The sequence below is a fragment of the Hylobates moloch genome, unplaced genomic scaffold (assembly GCF_009828535.3).
Source record: "Hylobates moloch isolate HMO894 unplaced genomic scaffold, HMol_V3 SCAFFOLD_22, whole genome shotgun sequence".
In the NCBI taxonomy this organism is placed as follows: domain Eukaryota; kingdom Metazoa; phylum Chordata; class Mammalia; order Primates; family Hylobatidae; genus Hylobates; species Hylobates moloch.
In genome coordinates, this window is record NW_026652297.1 from 6,276,939 (window position 1) to 6,291,704 (window position 14,766).

Below are 14,766 nucleotides of genomic sequence, written 5' to 3' on the forward strand. Positions count from 1 at the left end.
TTTATTCATGATTTTCTTCAAAACACATTTACAAACACTGAGGGCTCAGCAGTGCGCAAGACAGTTTATTTGTTTATACTACAAATATGCAGACAAGATAATTGCAGACACAAGTCCTGTTAGAAAAATAAAACAAGATGATATAATCCAGTTTAAAATGTGGAGGGAAAAAAAAAAACGGAGGGCAAGGGGTAGCGGTGACTTGTTTCTCCTGGAGTACTTTTCAGGGAAATGAAAATTCAGCTGAGCTGTGAACTACAGGAGCTTTCCTCCTGCCCACCTCCCCACAAAAAAAACAATGGAAAGTTGGTTTTCAAACAACAGGAAAAGCAAGTTCAAGTGCTCTATTACAACGTTTCTTAAACAGTACTCTAACTGCCTCCCTAATTACAGTCTGAATTTTTTGTGGGGATGGCCCATGCCTTATTCATCTTTGCGTCACCAGCATATACCCTAGTACCTTGTAAGCTAACATTCAAAAATGCTTGCTAAAAGAAAAATGACAAAAACATCCTAGCCTTAAGAAAAAATTTACATGAGTGTCTATATATGAAACATTGAACATTGAAATGGGCATACAATATTCTAATTCCACAAATGTAAGAGTGTGGGGTATCTTGGCAGGACAGAGTCGATAATGGTCTTGGGTGCCCCAAGTTAGATACATTCATCCTACATTTCCATCTACTATCATTTGGATGATTGCATCTACTGATGTGCATTGGGGATGAGGAAACCTTCTGGAGGGAAAAAAAAAAAGCATTCCACCACAAACACCACAGATGTTCAGATATACCAGCCAATCTAATGGGCCAGAAGGGCCCAACCTAAGCCAGACTGTAGAAAAAGCCACGAGAGCTTTGAAAGAGAACTTACTCTAAGAGGAAACGAAATATGGCTCCCAGTACCCAGCCAACGCATGCATGTCCAAGGGAAGTGGTGGTTTCTGGCCATGAAAACCTGTCCTCAGCCAACAACTCTAGGGACACACAAAAGGAAGTGTTATACATATGAGCTGAAAGGACTCTTTCACTGAATTCTGCATTTTGTGACCAAAACACTCAGATATGGCAAATCCTAACAGTATAACATAGAACAGAAACTTTTTCTCTACATTTGTGAAAGCTAGGGGAGCTGCAACAGTATTATAAAGATTAAGAATAGTAGTGGGCCACAGTGACACTCTAGTAGAACCAGAAGTAACTTAGTTAGTTGGAACCGAGCTCCAGTCCAGCAATGGTGAAAACCCTGCTATCAGGGCATTGGCGATGGAGACCTGGCTTGCTGGGTGCCACAGCAAGCAACAAGAGTACTCAATTTGTAAAGATATTTTTGAGTCTTCTAAGAAATCCCAGAAATTCTAGGAGGGAGAAAGCTATGCAAAGTATGTCTTTATATCCAAGTACATACAGATTTGTGAATATCAAAGATAATATTCACATTGAAGATAAGCTTTACACGGTTCTGTAAAGGAGACTGACAGAAGGAAAAGTCAGTTTAACACAATATAGTTATTCCTAGGCTATAACATATACGAGATATTTCTTGTGTTCTAGCTTAATAAAGAGTTGAAATTTGGAGTTTAAATTAGTTTTTGACTTCTTAAATTAGTATTTCTCAGTGAACGGCGAATCTATGGAGATATATCTAAATCACCTAGGGAGCTTTTTCAAAATACATTTTCTCAGTTCTCCTTTTGTCTGCAATTCTCAAACCTCATGATTCCAATATACTTCCCTTCCCAAAGTGCTAAGATAGGATATTTGTGTGTTTGTAATATCTACCTAGGTGATTCTAACTATACATTTACCCCATCGCCACCCATCTCCTGAATTGAGAACTGCCCTAATTGCTTGCTTGCTTGTTTTTTGTTGTTTGTTTGTTTGTTTGTTTTTTGACTAAGTCTCGCTCTGTTCCTTAGGCTGGAGGGCAGTGGCACAATCTTGGCTCACTGCAATCTCCGCCTCCCAGGTTCATGCAGTTCTCCTGCCTCAGCCTCCTGATTAGCTGGGATTACAGGTGCCTACTACCATTCCTGGCTATTTTTCTTTGTATTATTATTATTATTATTATGATTAGTATTAGTGATAGTATTTTTAGTAGAGACAGAGTTTCACGATATTGGCCAGGTTAGTTTTGAACTCCTGACCTCAAGTGATTCACCCGCCTCAGCCTCCCAAAGTGCTAGGATTACAGGCACGAGCCACCATGCCTGGCCACTAATTGCTTTCTAACATCAGTCGCCTCAGCCCAGGCTTTGAATAAAACCATATAGTAAACCAGAATTGATACCATTAGTATACTTGAAGGGCGGGTGAGTTGAGCATGTTTCTGGCTGCAAGTAACAGAAAGCAAAATTGAAAATACCTTAAAATCAAAGGGTATTAACTATTACACATTAAAATAAATCTGAAGATAAAGTGGTTCTAGGCCAACAGCATCAAGAATGCAGACTCTTAACCTTCATCTAAGCCATCCATAGCACATCAACTCATCTTCACAGTTTCAAGACAACTATGACAATTGCAGGTACCACATACAAATGTAATATCATCCTAAGGAAGCAAACTATTTCTCCTTAATGGACTTCTTTTTAAGAAATGTCCCTGAGAAAAATCATTCAACAAGCCCTCTACCACATATGCCTTAATGTCTCATTGCTGGCATTGTAGCACAAGCACACCCACAGTACTGGCAAGGGAAGAGGCCCCATGACTGGTACAGCCAATCCTGACTAGGGTGCCAATCACCAAAGATGCTAATTTAGTTAAATAGCATGGGGCTTGGGTTCTAGATGTGCCTGAATTCCCCAGGTGACACTAGTCCATAGTTAGTGCTGTATCAATCATGATTAACCTCTGGAATTAAGGCTTGTGATACCTCAAACAGCTGCCCCCACAGAGAAAGTAACTGAATAAAAGCAAAGCTGTGTTAAGAAAGAGAAAGAAAAAAAATGGCTATTAGGTGGGCCACAAGAAATACCAAAGGCATTCTGAGTTGTTCTTTGTAAAAAGGACCATGAGACAGATGAGAAACTGATTTTTTTTTAAGTCTAAAAGATAAAGGACTTTTTTCCATTCAATTTCAAGTTTTTTACATTTCTAATAACTGAAAGACACCCATCATGAAATGAATATAGCCTCCTCAATGAAGTCTTCTTTCAAATAAAAATATTGGGCCAGGCACGGTGGCCCAAACCTATAATCCCAGCAAGTTGGGAGGCCAAAGCGCGCAGATCACGAGGTCATGAGTTCGAGACCAGCCCAACCAACATGGTGAAACCCCATCTCTGCTAAAAATGCAAAAATTAGCTGGGTGTGGTGGCACATGTCTGTAATCCCAGCTACTCAGGAGGCTGAGGCAGGAGAATCGTTTGAACCCAGGAGGCAGAGGTTGCAGTGAGCTGAGATCGTGCCACTGCAGTCCAGCCTGGGTGACAGAGTGAGACTCCATCTCAAACAAACAAACAAACAAACAGACAAACAAAATTCTGACCTGCCCTTCCCCCCAAATAAAGTCAAACCTTTAAATATTTAACAATATTTTTGATATCTGCCTTTTGCAACACTAGTAGATGACCTATGACCACCATTTTGGTGATCTCTATGGGTAGCTCAAGTTTCCCCTTCACCCTCCCTGTCATGCCCAGGGAAAAGTGATGTTTTAAAAAGGTGTCAAATTAAAGGAAGGGTAGAGGGTATTGAACTTTTGGTGCTAACAGAAATGGTTTAAGCTTAGGACTGTGTGGAGGTAGTTTCTCTATAAGCTTTAATTTCATCAACTATAAAAATAGGGATCGTAACAATAGCCTTATTAGATTATAATGGGGATTAATTTAGATCAGTGGTTTTCAAACTGAGCACACATAAGGATCTCCTGAAGGGATAGTTGAACCACTGATTGTTGGGTCCCACCTCTAGAGTTTCTGATGCAAGAGGGCTGTGGGTGGGCCCTAGGATTTGTATCTTTATCAGTTTCCCAGGTGATGCTGATGCTGCTGGTCTAAAAAACAGACTCTGAGAACCACTGATTAAGATAACACAAGCAAGTTACTTAGCATAATTCTTCTTACATAGAAGAATTTACTTGGGAATAGAAGAATTTACTTGAAAATAGAAGTACTGAGAAGCAAGTAGTAAATATATTTTAGCTGTTATTATTAAGCTACATTTTCACTTATTCTTAATGCAAAAAATTAATTCTATTTTAGTTTTTTAATAAAGCATCTATTATATCATCTTTAATTCTGGCAGAGGGTTTGCCTTGAAGTTAGCCAGTTCTCTTTCATAATGTAATTACAGCTCCATGTCCAGGCATGTAGGAGGTTTCACTGATAAGAGTTTTCTCTTATGACATATTTTTTTTCAATAGTATATGAGTAAGTTGCTAAATCTATACTTAGAGAATTCTTGACTTTTTCGTTGCCCTGATTATTTTTGTATTTTAAAAAAACTAAACATTGACTTTACTGTTAGCCAACAGTAACAGTTTATTAAATAATTGGACACTTCAGTACCTACCTCAAGCATTGATCAGGTATTCTGTGAAGAATCCTGGGAAGTGATAGTTCTGCAGAAAATGAACTGCAAAGGAATCACATTATTTCGTCTGTTCAATAATAATTTATCTCTCTCTTCAGCAGAGTTAATTTCTCTTCTAGATTAACTAGTTTCAAACGATACTTGTACAATCTTCAAATTACTTTCAAATCCATGATTTTATGTGATCCATACAGCCTTATGGCTTTATCATCACTGTAGCCATCTCACAGCTAAGAAAACAAAGAATTGAACTGCTTGTAATTTTGTAATAAAATTTTGTTCAACAGTCAGTTGTAGAACCAAGGATGAAACTTAGGTCTCTGAAAGCCAATACATATGTACAATGTGTACTCAGAGAGAGTGTTTCTCAGAACTTTTAAAAATCAAACGTCAGATTAAATCTCTTTGAGCGTTTCATTTTACATTTGACAGCTTAGTTAAAACTCAAAAAGCAATATCTGTCTATTATTGGAAAAATAATTAAATAATGAATACCTATTATTGAAAAAAATTAAAACCATACCCAATTCTACCTACCCAAAGAGGACCACTCTAACAACTGGGGGAATAATCAATCCCTTAACCTCCCCTCTCACCACACTACATGAGACTAAACTGTTATGCATTTGAAGTTGTAGTTATTTACCAAGATATTATGAACATGTTTCTGTGTTAAAAAATATGCTTGTTTTCCCCCAACATAGTGGTTCATTGTTTGAAAGCACAACCAACTGAGTGTTAGGTAATTTCCAAATTTTACTTTTTCAAAGAGTGCTCCAGTGAGTATTCTTGGAGCACAGTCTTTCCCACATCCTTAGCTATGTCCTCGGGAAAAATATCCAAAAGTGAAATTACTATGTCAAAAAGCATGCAAATTTCAAGTCTTTTGATACATTTTGCCAAATTGGCCTCAAGAAAGATTGTACTAAATTACTGGCTAGTCTTCAACTCATGAGCACACCACTTCCCCTTTTATTGTTATTGCACACTGTTTATTTGGCTACTGGTGGATTTTCCTTGGCCAAAGCATCTTGTATTCTGTACTTCCACAAAAGAAGCCTTGAGTAGCTCAATAAGAGCACCTAAAAATCTCTTCCCATGAATAAGATTTTGGTATTGTAAAAATAAAATTGGTAGGGCTCTTTCATTTAACCCCATCGTCTAAAAGCTCCACGAATACTTTCCACCTACACATTCCCACTGATAACAGCCAAACTTTACAATGGGTCACACATTATTCTAAGTCCTTTATGTGTGTCAAATTCTTTAACCCCATAATAACCTTTTAAGAAGAGATCCTATTATTATTTCCTTTGTACAGATGAGGAAATGGAGGCACATCTTTGCCTGAGAACACACAGAAAGTAGTAGAATTGAAATATGAACCAAGGTTTTCAATCATCATAGTAACAAAAAATAAGAAGAAACTGGAGCAAGGAAGAGGAAGAAGGCAGAATATGTGGGGAAACAGAGATGCTATTCCCAAATACAGAATGAACAATCCTGATAGTGCAAAATGAGATAATGAAAATAAGGTTTGTTATTTATTGTTCTTATAAAGACATAAAGAAAATTAAAATAACATGGTCCAAACTGGAACTGAAGGCACTGCTTAACCAGTTTCTAAAGCATTATTCATAAGCCTTGTAAAAAAGAAAACCAGACCTACTGGACTCAAGATCTTTTCATCAGAATGAATCATTTTAGGAGCCCCAGCATATAAAGGGACCGGTTTCATTTCTCTGTCTCCATCAGTTTATGGCTCAAAGCGGGCAGACTAAATCACTTAAAGCTCTGATGGACAAAACTTATTTTCTTGACCAGTCATGTTTTTCAGGTCAGGAAACAGAACAAAATAAGTCATGATTTTAAAAATATCAGACAAGTTATTATGTCTACATTCAAATTCCTGGAGGAGATTGCACAAGACTGCTCATTAATTGTGGTGCTGAAATTATATAGATTATGCTAAGCCAAATATAGCTAACCTTTGGGAACCTGAGTGCATTCCTGAGTAGAAGCACTTCTTGAAAGAAAACAAATAAGTAATGTAGCCCTGTGTTGAGATTTTACTGAGCTGCGTGCTGCTCAAGATTTGGGATAAATGAATAGTATGACTCACTAAAGCAATTTAGAGCATTATCAGGTCCTTTGCAAAAAGACATTTTTGTTCAGAAACAGCAGATGCTACATGTTTTCTCCTTGTCATGGTTTGATTCTTCCAGCCCTCACCCAGTGTCAACACACTTTTTTCTTCAAAAGTACTGTTTTCCACTGAGTTTCCCGCCCCCCCAGACCTATGCCTTCTAAATTGGAAACGCTTTTCTACTACTTCCTAATAGCACAACATCACAGCATTAACTAGATTTGGGGAAGATTAGAAAGGTAAAGAGGTTAAGTAAGAGAAGAAGATTTTTTTTTTTTTTTTTTTTGAGACAGAGTCTTGCTCTGTCGCCCAGGCTGGAGTGCAGTGGCGCAATCTCGGCTCACTGCAAGCTCCGCCTCCCGGGTTCATGCCATTCTCCTGCCTCAGCCTCTCCGAGTAGCTGGGACTACAGGCGCCCGCCACCACGCCCGGCTAATTTTTTTGTATTTTTTAGTAGAGACGGGGTTTCACCGTGGTCTCGATCTCCTGACCTTGTGATCCGCCTGCCTCGGCCTCCCAAAGTGCTGGGATTACAAGCGTGAGCCACCGCGCCCGGCCGAGAAGAAGATTTTTTTAAAAAGTAAACACTGTTTTCTGGTTTTGTTTTTCCTTAAACTTAAATATGCCTCAGGTTTCTCCAGATCACCCTCTCTTCTTCTTAGGGCTAACTATAGAAGGCAGTGAGAAAATAACATACCAGAATAGGAGTGGCTGACAAAACAGAAGGTGTTTGTCCTGATGGATTCATTCTGATGCAGAAGAATGGCACATGTGTGGGCCTTGACCCTGAAGAACATGTTGCTTACATGCATAGGTTCCTTTGGGGAGGGGAGAGTTAGACTTTCTTATCTCCCTGAAAGAAGTAGGTCATTCTAGTTTCTGATCTTGTTGCAGCCTCATTATTCCTCCTTAGTCTCATTCTGAAAAAACCTTTCTAACTTTTTATTCCAGGTTTATTTTTTCTGCCATGTTTTCAAGAGCCAGTAACATCCTGAAACACACAGAAAATGTAAACCAGATGTCTGTTTAAGGCTACAGGCAGAAACATACAGTAAACTCTATTATTTTGCTATTTTTTTCTTTCTCTCTTTTTTCTTTTTCCTTTTTTTTTTTAAGCAGCCATAGACAATGAACTCAAACAACAGCAATGGAAATGATGGAACAGATGATAGAATGGTATAATATTTGAATGCAACATTCTTCCTTTCTTTTAGTTGAAGAATTATTCCAGCTAGTTTTACCAGGAAACTTTGCCCCAAAGGAGAAAATAAATAAAAGCCAAAAGTTCATGTAAGCCTTTCTAGGATAGCCAGTAAAATGGCTTAGAATATAAAATAAACAAATATTGAAAACATGCTAAAGTGTCGTGTTAAATGGTTGTGTATCCATTGTGAGCTTTCCAAAGTAAACACACTGTTCAATACAAGCCTGTCAATTCCCAGGATCATATTATTTGTTATTTTTACCAAAACATCTTAAATAAATTGTGCTATTATTAACATCTGTTTACAAAAATGTTTCAAGAGGAATCCTTCAAGGATACCTAAATAGTTGATGAATCAGGTTCCACTAATGTTTGACTTGGGCCAGACACACAAGCTTCTTGAGCATCTTTGAAACGTCTAGGAGCTTATTTATGAAATACAATAAGACTTCAGTAACATTGTGTGTGGAAAGGTGAATGTATTTAAATTATAAGGTTTTTATTGAAATTTAGTTTTGTTATCATGAGACATGATGTATGCATTAATAGTTATCACCATGTCAAAATATTGCCAGCTTTTATGAGGTCCATTTTAACTGTGCAATTATTTATGGGGTTCAGTTTAGGTTCTCCCTTTCTTAGGTCTTATTTTCACTCAGTGAATAAAATCTATGTTTTGGCTTGAGTAACACAGAAAGTTGTCATTTTATAGGAAAAAAATTAAAAAAATAAAAGTCTATAATGTCATGGGTTCTAGCCAAAAGGTCAATTTATTCACATTCATAACTCCCTGTTTCATGATTATTACATGGAGAATATAATCAGCAATAAAATTATAAGATGATTCCCCACCTCTTCGATGCAAAAGCTTTGAGGGGCAGGCAGGTTAGGGTCTCATATCATCACCTGTATTATTACACTAGTGGATTGAGAAGGAAGATATAACCTAAGTAGCCTTAGAATTCCAAAAGATTGTAATAACTTCAAGAAGTGGTTATCACTCAAGAGGTTCAAAAGCTAAAAGTGAATTTTCGAGTTTTTAAAACTGCCTCCCTTCTAACAAACACAATATGACAAAAATGACAGTGTCTGATGTCTGAGATTAAGACATAAAAAGATTGTGGTTTCCTCCTTGCTCTCTTGCACTCTCTCTCTCTCTCTGGAGGCCAGATGCCACACCAAAGGACATCCAAGCAGCACAAGAAGTTCATGTGGACAGGAACAGAGAGCTGGTTGCAGGCAAAAGGCCTAAACTATCAACAGCTGTGGATCCTTCAGCCTCAATCAAGGTTTCAGCAATTACTGAACCAGGATAAAATCACACCTCAAAGATTTAAGAAAAAGGGAGGTGTAAACACGGCCGATGCGGCCGGGGAGAGAACCAGAGCTGCCGCCCCCGAGTCTGCAAGGGACCAAGGCATCCTTCAAGGGTGAAAAGGGGAAAATTGCATAGAAAGACTGGAGAACCACCCCCTCTGGATAAATAACGCCCCGTGTTGTTAAGGACGCCACCTTCTTTGTTGCTCATGTCGTCACAGCCTAGGGTGAGACAAGCGGAGACCGAAGGACCTGGAGCAAGAAGAGTGTGCGAGGTACAGGCCGAGGGAACCTGGGAAAACAGCCCGCAGAAAAACGCTTTGCAGCCGGGCCGACTACAACGCAGTGGCCGGAAGTCTACGCGCACGTACTTCCGGCCTGCGTCCGGAGGGGAGGGGAGGCCGCCGCAGCTGGCTCCGCCCACCGCGTGGTCCAGGGACCACCACCCACGCCGTTCCGCGAGCGTACTATTGCGGCCGCCCTCTCCTGTGCCTGAAGACAGAAGCGACTCTACACGCCTCACAGCATGCACTGTTACTAAAAAGATGATGTCTCCTCCTGGAGCTGAGATCTGTGTGATCGTGGGAAAGCAACGAAAAGCACAACCCACCTGAGGCACCAGACACATGAGTGAAGCCATCTTGACATCCCAGTCACAGCCAAACTCACTCCTGAGTGCATCTGCATGATGAACCCAGCAATCCCCCCCATGGAGCAAAGGATCCATCCAGTCAACCCAAAGAATCATGAAAAATAATTGTTGTTTTAAAGTTTTGGAATAGCTTGTTATGCAACAATACATAATTAATACACTGGAAAAAAAAAAAGTGAATTTTCATAAGCAGGAATTTGGATATCAAGCATCATCACCAAACCAAGTCTGAGCCAAAAATATTTCTTTGTTAAGCATGTTAAAGTAAGCGATATTATTTTGCATGCTACACATGAGCAAAGGTGGAGGTAACAATTTACACAGCTATCTTTTGAAGCTACTTGAAACCAAAGTGGCTACTTAAAACCAAAGATCTTTCAGAATGAATAAAAAATAAGCCTATTAAAGTTCTTCAAATAAATTAGTGCAACATGTGACCTTTAATGAAAGATAAATTATTGCCAATAGTGAAATACATGTGATTACTTACAACTTAGAAGAGATAGAAACCTGGCTCAGGTTACGTCTGCCTTTCAGCAGTTATCATATTATGAGAATGCTTGATAACTGCATTTAGTTATTTAGTTTAAAGAATTTTGAACTGCCCAACCTAATCACCTTCTCTGTTTGGAGAATCTGTCAGTAGTGTTTCCCACACAGGCCCTGTGTAGAGGAGGTAGGTCAGAGACCCCAGGGAATGATAGTGCCATGAAACTCTTTCTTAAGTACACATTGATTTTTTATTTTATTTATCGACCAACCTAATGGTCAGAAAGGACAAGCCGGGTACAAAAGAGCCAGACCAAACTGGCAGGAAGGGTATTTGTGTTCTGGGATAGCCAAAAAGTGATTATATTCTTGAACAATTTTATAGCTAAATGAAACTTTTTCAACCCTCTTCCCATTATCTTTGTCCCATTACTTTAACTTCATTTTTCCCTTGTCACTGGCCAAAGATCAATTGTTTATTGCCTTGAGAAGAATTTGGAATGTGCAACTGAGTTTCATGTCTGGAAAAGAAATTATATGAGCAGGGAAGTCAAGGGAAATGTAATAGAGAAAATTCTCACCAGTTTGGCTTCTGCCTCATTGAACTTCCTGGCTTGTGTTTTAGAAACTGCAAACCCACGTACAAAGGTGTAATTGGCTCTGCTCTAAAGCCAAGTTTACCTTCGCAAGCATACGACCCAGAAAGATTATTTCCAAAATTCTTAGCTCTGGAAAGCAGAAAAATTGTTGTAAAGAGAATGAATTTAATATTTAATGTAAACAGCTTCTCCCTCAGGATATATATTTTCATAAAGACACAGGAAGTCATGTATATATGTAGCAAATCCTTATTTACTCAACATTAAGAGGTAATCTGTCATATTTCTTATATAGAGTCTGATCCCAATAAGCACCAATGCTTTTTTAGCCATTTGTTTAAATAGCTAAATGTGTAATATGTTTATATTACACACTTGCCTACCTTCTAAAACATAAATTTTCTTGTCTTTTTATTTTAAGATCTTTGTCATCAATTTTTCTACATTGACATATTAGAGGCCATTGAAGAGTGTAGAATTAGATGCCTTTATACTATATATCCCTGGAAAGCAATGTTGCTTTAAGGACTTTTGCACTTAAAACAGCACAACTACATGGAAACTGAACAACCTGCTCCTGGGTAAATAACGAAATTAAGGCAGAAATAAGTAAGTTCTTTGAAACCAATGAGAACAAAGACACAACATACCAGAATCTCTGGGACACAGCTAAAGCAGTGTTTAGAGGGAAATTTATAGCACGAAATGCCCACAGGAGAAAGTGGGAAAGATCGAAAATCGATACCCTAACATCACAATTAAAACACTAGAGAAGCAAGAGCAAACAAATTCAAAAGCTAGCAGAAGACAAGAAATAACTAAGATCAGAGCAGAACTGAAGGAGATAGAGGCACAAAAAATCCTTCCAAAAAATTGATGAATCCAGGAGCTGGTTTTTTGAAAAGATTAACAAAATATATAGACCACTAGCCAGACTAATAAAGAAGAAAAGAGAAAAATCAAATAGACACGATAAAAAACAATAATGGGGATATCACCACTGATCCCACAGAAATACAAACTACCATCAGAGAATACTATAAACACCTCTACTCAAATAAACTAGAAAATCTAGAAGAAATGGATGTATTCCTGGACGCATACACCCTCCCAAGGCTAAACAAGGAAGAAGTCAAATCCCTGAATAGACCAATAACAAGTTCTGAAATTGAGGCAGCAATCAATGGCCTGTGATTCTGGTAGAATCACAGCTGAATTCTACCAGAGGTACAAAAAGGAGCTGGTACCATTCCTTCTGAAACTATTCCAAAAATAGAAAAAAAAGGACTCCTCCCTAACTCATTTTATGAGGCGAGCATCATCCTGATACCAGAACCCACAGAGAAACAACAAAAAAAGAAAATTTCAGGCCTTCTCTAATAGTAGTTGTTTTTTTTTTTTTTCAAATCACCATACAGGCCAAGTTGTAATATTTCCTTTGCTATATGGGCATCTTTCTTGACTCTGTTAAGGTATAACAAACCATTCTCTTTCTAATTGGTTACTTTTGATCTGCTGTAATCTAAGAAACCAGATTAAAAAAAAAACTGGTAAAAGTAAACTTAAAGAATAAATAGATGCTATATAAGAAGGTTTTTTTGTCTGTTAGTTTTTTGTCAAAGACCATAATATTTTGGTTAATCAGAAGACTTTGTAACCCTTACCTGTAGCTTATTGACTATTCCTTGATCAGTAGAATGTGTCATTTAAGCAACTTGGACATAAGTTAAATGTTGTGTGGCCTCTATGCCTGCATGTGAGTTGTGTTGTTACTTGAAACCAATTTCATCATTCCAGTAATTTTTAGTCTTAAAGAAATCCAGCAGCAGATCTTTCCAATCATGTTGCACATATATTTCTGACTTCAATGACCTTCTATCAACAAACTAAATTAACTTGAAACAGAACACATGTAGTAGGGATGAAGCGAATGATCTCACACATTCAAAAAAAGCCAACGTCAATGTTTACCTTCAGGTCATACTCTGAATTGATGTGTGGTTAATCCTGTGCAAGCTGAGCACATAAACACACTCACATCATATGAACACACTCATGAATGCACTGACCCTCAGAGGCCTGTGTGGTTTGTTATCCTAGCAACTAAATCCAGTTTCCTCTCCTAACCTGAGTACATTCAAGACTGATTCTCATCACTTTCAACATTCTGTGTATAATATGTTGTCTAGACGTTGCTCTGTTATTGGATGCTATTATGAAAAGCAGAAGATTCCTGAGGCTAACAAATAGGTGATCCCCTCAAAGCATTTTGGCAAAATGAAGAAAGCAAAACAGAGCAGTGTTTTAGACAAAAAAAAAAAAAAAAAAAACTATTATTCCCTTGAAGAAAATTCAAAATCTCGCTCTCAGAATGTATTTTTACTCTATTCTTTATTATAAACAGCTCCTTGTTCACATTTTCCCCTTCCTTCTTCCTTTATTCTTTTAAAAAATATTTATTTTTAACCATTTGAGCATCTTGCTACCTTCCAGCCAATACTGAAAGTAATTTCAGGTCATGGGATGATTAGAGACTACATCATTACTCTAGAGAAAAAAGTCAAAAACATTGCACTGGTGATTATTATCATGCCGAAAAAGGAGAAAACACACTTAAAAAACTGCTGAGTTAGGCTATAATCTTTATTGCTTAGACAGTTGCTGTCCAAGCAGAGATCTGCTCATCTACTTTTTTTCAATATTTATTAAAATCTTCGTTTCATTTTCATTTCCAAAGATTATGTCTAATCAGTAACCGTCTTGGAGCATAGAAGACAGATATAATGCATCTCACATGCTTATCATTAGGCTGGGATTGGTTTTCATCTGTTCCAAACTACTCTTGTGTACCTCTGAGATGAGGAGGAGGCATTATCTCCACTGATGAGAGAACAAATTGATTTCAAAGCTCTGAAATACTTGAAAGCATGTAGAACTAACTCTGGGTTACTCATAAACATTTTAATATTATCATAGATTTCATACACTAAGAGATTTGATATCTGCATGTAGACACAGAAACATTCTCGGTACTTTTCACATCTCCCCGCTCTCCCCATTTCTATCCCTTCACTCATCTACTAATATGACTAAGACATAGATATTAACTTTGGAGGCTTAAATTTTAAACCTGAATTTAGAGAATATCAACTTTTTCTAATGCTCCATTAATTCATCAAACATTTATCAAGAACAAAGCATACAAACTCAAGAAAATGGTTTGGAGATGTTGTACATTCCGCAGTAAAAGGTGGGAATAACCCAAAAATGGGATCGACATTGGAAAATGTTTCAAAATAGGATTTTTCCTTTTGTAGTCTCCTCATCTTACCTGATTTTCTCATTATATATATTACCCACTCTTCACCAAATACTTATTTATCCTTTCTTTACTAAATATGTTTCCTCTAAAGCTTTTGCCCAATATTCAATTTCATTAGACCAAAATGTTATGCTCACCAACTGCCTCTTCTCTTGCTTTCTGTTGCTCTTTTTTAACTTTCCACTTCTTTGTCCTTCCCCTTCTTTCCCATTCACTCTTTCTTCCCTTGGTATCTGTCTCTCTCTTTCACTCTGTTTAATCTCTATTTCTTTTACATCTTTGGTAGCAAGACAGAGTATCAGCACATAGTGGGAAGACTTTTGGAAGAAGGAAGGAGAGAGAGGAAGGAGAGAATCAGCTCAAACTTAATCTGAATTTTTCAGCCCAGGATGTCTTAATTCCTAGATGCTTTGCTTGTAGCCCAGCTAAGCTGCAGAACATGTAGAATAAAAAGAATGATGTATCAGGAAAGTGAAAGTACGATAAAACAGTTTTT

The 14,766-nt window shown here is 37.8% G+C and overlaps 1 long non-coding RNA gene across 1 annotated transcript; it reads right to left on the reverse strand.

Moving 5' to 3' along the window:
- Nucleotides 1-756: 756 nt before the first annotated feature.
- On the reverse strand, nt 757-9,538 carry LOC131382302 (uncharacterized). Its single transcript, XR_009211657.1, has 3 exons — nt 9,404-9,538; nt 4,521-4,583; nt 757-979 (listed from the first exon to the last, which is right to left on the reverse strand). It is a non-coding gene; the product is annotated as an uncharacterized LOC131382302 (long non-coding RNA).
- Nucleotides 9,539-14,766: the final 5,228 nt, after the last annotated feature.